At 40.2% G+C, this 5,097-nt stretch overlaps 1 protein-coding gene across 13 annotated transcripts in view; it reads right to left on the bottom strand.

Annotated features, from left to right (window-relative positions):
- Inpp4a (inositol polyphosphate-4-phosphatase type I A) overlaps positions 1–5,097 on the bottom strand; it is a 135,347-nt gene that overhangs the window by 129,430 nt on the left and 820 nt on the right. The window lies entirely within an intron of this gene.

The following is a 5,097-nucleotide window of genomic DNA, read 5'->3' on the forward strand; positions in this document are numbered from 1 at the left end:
CCCCCCCCCCCCTTGCTCTAGATCTGAACTCATCATAAAGGCTTCGTTACTGCAGTTATCAGCGTCAGGCACCACTCCAAGTACACAATGTGTACTAGCTCATTTCGTATTACAACAGGACTGCTACCACTACCCACCCAATTTTTGCAGGTGAGAAAATGAGCACAGAAAGATTTAGCTACTTGCCCAAAGTCACAGAGATACTTGAAAAAAATTCAACTTAGGAGTCCACAAAAGTTCTAGGAATAAATTCAGTTTCTGAAAGATGTCTGCTCACTACCCAGGCCTAAGTAAAGAAGCTCCTGATTCATAAAGCAAAGTACTGAAAATAGAAATTGTTGATATTGGAAAGTGTAGATAATTAATCTGCATCCTTCCATTGATAAATAAAGTGAAACATTTATTTTAAAAATCCTATGAAGGAAATTATGTGATTTAATGAAAATGGCACTAGCTCCAGACACTGAGCACTTGAATCCCAGACTAGCCTCTTTCAACTAATCTCAGGTAGGTACCCCAGCCACCCCTCACCTGGGCTTACTTTATGACCCACAGCTTGCCTCTTGACAGGCCCTGGGAGGACCTAACCTGAGCCATGCATTCAGGAGCTGCTCAGAAAACAATAGTCTCTTCTCCTTTAGGTTAAAAAATGTATCACGCTTAAAGGAGCCTTTTAAGGTTGCCAAGAATAAAGTCCAAAATTACAGTAACTTCCACAATCCAGTAAGAACAACCTAGTAAGAAAAAAAAAATAGGCAAACGATGTGAACAGGTAATTCACAGAAGCTAAACTATAAATTAACATGAAAAGGCCTTCAATATTTTTGGCAATTTGGGAAATAAAATTAAAACAGTAATGTCTTCTTTGCCCATTAGACTGGCAAAATTAACAGTTAACAAAATTAACTGGCAAATATATCTAGCCCAGTCAAAGGGAAACAGTTTCACTCACTAATGGAATAAGTACAATCTGATAAAGTCGGCGGGTGGGGGGGAGGGGGGGGGCAATTTGACAAAAATATCAATTTAAAATTACACTCTGTCCCAGAAATTATACTTCTAGGGATCTAGAAGACTGAAATATTTTTGAGCATTAACACTGATATGTTTCAAGGATTCCTCACTGATTTTATAGCAGAAATCTGGAAGCAATCTTAAATGTTCAGTAATAAGAGATGATTAAATAAACTGCACACATGGTACTCTAGAATGTATCTCTACTCCCCACAACACAAAGGAGGACAAACTTCTCATGTCAATATACACAGATATTAGGAACAGAGTGTTAAATTTGAAAAGCAAATCACAGAAAATTTTGTGTAATGTGACTACACTTGTTTACAATTAAAGCGTTTGTCTACTGACAAGATCCAGAAGCAAGGGCACTTCAGCAGCAATGAGCACACCTAATGCCTGATACACCTGGGTTTTTACACCACTCTATTAAATGGAACTAAGGCTCTTAGGAGAAATGGCTAGGGCAAGGAAAACATAAGCTAAAGTCTTGATTTTGTGCCAGAAAGAAAAGAAATCCTCAAAGAACCATAGGGACATTTCAAAAGGACATACAATCCAGCTGAAAGGGCTCCCCCTGGCCAAATCTGAGACAATTAGAGCAACAAATGAGTAATGGGAGTAACAGTCTATAATCCATTGAATAAAGCAAGAATTCTTAAATCCAGGGATGCAAATCAAGAACTAAATAAGATAGAAAAGTTCCATTCAGTACAATTCCAACTAATAAATGTAGAAGAAAATATGGAATTAGAAAATCACCATCTGTCAACAATCGTAAAAAATGATTCAAACAAGAAGCATCAATGGGTTCTAAAACTAGTAGGTAAAAATATGAGTAACAGTATACTAACATAGTCTCAAATTCTCTCCCTATGAGATACATATTGATTACAACAGGAAAAATGAAAAGTTTTCAATGAGGCAGACACCATCTGAGTCAAATGATCAGAGTTAACAAGGCCAGTGAATGGGATCACGGACAGCATTATCCTAACCGGACACGTTAACAAGACAGCAGCATCAAGCCTGCGCTGTTCCTGCCAGAACTGCATAACCTGAATCTAATCATGAGAAAACCACAGGAAATCCAAATTGAGCAGCATTATCTAGAAAACAGTCGGTAGTCTCCAAATATGTCAACGATATGAAATACAGACTCAGGAACTTCTTCAGACTAAATGAGTTGATAGAGACAAAATAATTTAATGCAATAAATGAGCTAGGATTTTCTTTTGCTATAAAGGACATTTTGGGGGGCAACTGGTAAGATCTGAATAAAACCTGTATATTAAATAATCGCATTCTATCAATGTGATTTTTAATAATTTCACTGCTGTTATGTAAGAGAATGTCCTTGTTTTCAGGAAATACACAATAAAGTATTTAGAGGTAAAAGGGCATTAGGTCTGCAACTTACTATTAAACAGTTTGTAAAAAAGTCATACATGGGGGCTAGGGCTGTAGTTCAGTGGTAGAGTGCTTGATAGCAAGGTGAAGCACTGGGCTTGATCCTCAGCACCACATAAAAAATAAATAAGTAAAATAAAGTTATTAAAAAAATTTCAAAAAGAAATCCATGAATATGAGAGAAAGACAAAAGACACAGCAAAATGCCAACATTAGGAGAATCTGGATGAAGGGTACCTAAGAATTCTCATTATTCTTGCAACTTTTCTGAGTGTGCAATCATCAAAATTCAAAAAATAATTTAAGAGAGTAAGGTGTGTATATGCATAGAAATATAGGGGATTTCCTGGGGATTAGGTTCATGGTGACACCTTCCTTAAAAGCACAAAAAATCAGAAAATAATGAAGTAAGCTTGCATAGGGGTTAATACTTCTCTCTCCAAAATATGCTCTGCACAATGAAAAAAAAAAAAAAAAGCTGTTTTTAAAGATCTTTCAAGACCAGCTCATTAATCATGTTCTACAAAAGAAGCACCAACATAATCAAGCCTTCTTCACCACAGATCTGTGCTATTTTTTTTTTCCTCTGAAAGTCAAAGCTTCCTGATACTATGAGTAGTTGAAGATGCTGTGGGGACTTTTCTGGAATATGTAAGCTAAAAAGGAGTTTTTCATTAAAAAGCAAACAGGATAAAACAGACTTGGTAGAATTCTTGAGATGCTAAGCCAAGGGGTAGGAATGGGGGTTAGATGGTTGCAGTCTACTCTAAGAAGGCTCCCAGGTAGGCAGCTGGCTAAAAGGACTCATGGGGTCCATAGTTCTCTATCATATACATCCCAATTCTCTGGTGTCCTACTGCTTACAAAAAGCTCTCATGGGTATAATTTATTTCACCATTTCCTTAAAGTGACTTTTTTAAAAAAACTCCAATATTTATTTACCAGCAATACTACAAAATAGCCAGTTTCCAAAACAATAGTATTAACTATAATCTAAGACGTCGGCACTGCACACTGCATCTACTTGGGGACAGAGTTTAACCTGAGCAAATAAATACCCTGAGATGGAAGATACCAAATGAAAAGGAGCTAGAAAGGTAAAGTAGGAAGGTAAGTACAATAAATTATATTGCAGAGCTCAGCATAAACACTGCCCTCCTTTCTCTTTGAATCTGACCAGAATCCATTCCTCTAAGCCCTGTCTTTGAGTCAGACCCTCCCAGTAACTTTGGCTCATTGCTACAGAACATATTTACAAGACACTATAGGGAACAAGGCCTTGGGAGGCTCTGTTCACATGCAACACCACCCTGAGAACAGCATCATTCATGGTCTCCGACACCAATACTCCCACAGAACTGCCATACTGACCTCCCCATGTGGGCACTATTTTTCACTTTCCTTAAAGAAATCAATGAATTGAATCTTCCAGGAGTAAATATTTCAGGGGAAAAAAAAAAAAAAACCAAAGGCCCTAATCTATATCCAAAGACAAACTCCCTGTAAAAAAAAAAAAAAAAAAAAAGGCTGTTTGCAACCAAAGAAAAATTAGGATTAATTCTAGGACAACCAACAACTAATCTATGTGCATTGACCAATACCAAAAGAATCCAGGTTTAAAAACAAACTCAGTAAGAGATTCTGTTTTCACCTTTTAGAGACGAGAACACCAAGATACAGAGTTAGCTAGTAGCAGAACCAGAATTCACACCCAGATCACCTGCTCTGTCCCCATCCCCCACTTGTGTCCCCGCAGTCCACACAATCCACTTGAACAGGGGATGAACCAAGCATAATTTCACTGCAACATCCTAACTGCCAAATCACCCCCCATTCCCTTGTTTTAGATGTCCTAATGGGCAGGTGACAAATCACATTCTATCCCTCCCCAGCCTCCCAACACAAAACACATTCAGAGGCAAAGCAAAAGACAAGATGATGAGCTTTACAACCGCCTATACTTCCTTCTTACCCAGAGGAATATGTTCATGAGCTGTCAACTGGGGCAGGAGGAACCCATCATTATGTAATGTCAGAGGGCAGGCAACAAGGGGCAGGGAAGCCGAGCCTATCAATGCTCCCGTCCTTTGCCCACAAAGATATAAATTTACCTTTGACAATGTGAGTGTCTCAGTTTTCTAGGGCCTACACGTTCAAGACTGGCTTTTCAAAAGACAGCCACAAATTCCTGCAAATCTCTCAGGCCTCAATTAACTGACTAGCAAAGCCAGAAAGGCATAAAATATGAAAAGCAAAGATTAGAGATGTCGAGGACTACAAGTCTGCAGAAAAGGGAAGAGGAGTTGCAAGGATGGAGACCCAATTTCCCACCCTGAGATGCATGTTTATTTTTACCCGGTAATGTTTACACCCGAAACACAGCGAGGCCTTCAGCGTGGGGAGTCACTGGATGCGGCCCCAAGACGAACGAGGCAGGCGCCGCGACACCGGCACGGTGCGCCGCATCCTGCATCCCCAAGCTCCCAGCCGACCCTCCGGAGCCAGGGTCGCCCCTGCTCGGATTGTTCTCAAAAGACGCCACCGCTGGCGAACCGCTAGGCTGTGCGATTTCCATGACAACCACGGGCGCCGTCCGGGTCCGGCTGTCCAGGTACCGGGACTGGACCCCGCGCCCGTTGCCCAGCCCCGGCCTCGGCCCCGCAGACGCCGCGT

The sequence above is a fragment of the Marmota marmota genome, unplaced genomic scaffold (genome assembly GCF_001458135.2).
Source record: "Marmota marmota marmota unplaced genomic scaffold, marMar, whole genome shotgun sequence".
Lineage (NCBI taxonomy): Eukaryota > Metazoa > Chordata > Mammalia > Rodentia > Sciuridae > Marmota > Marmota marmota.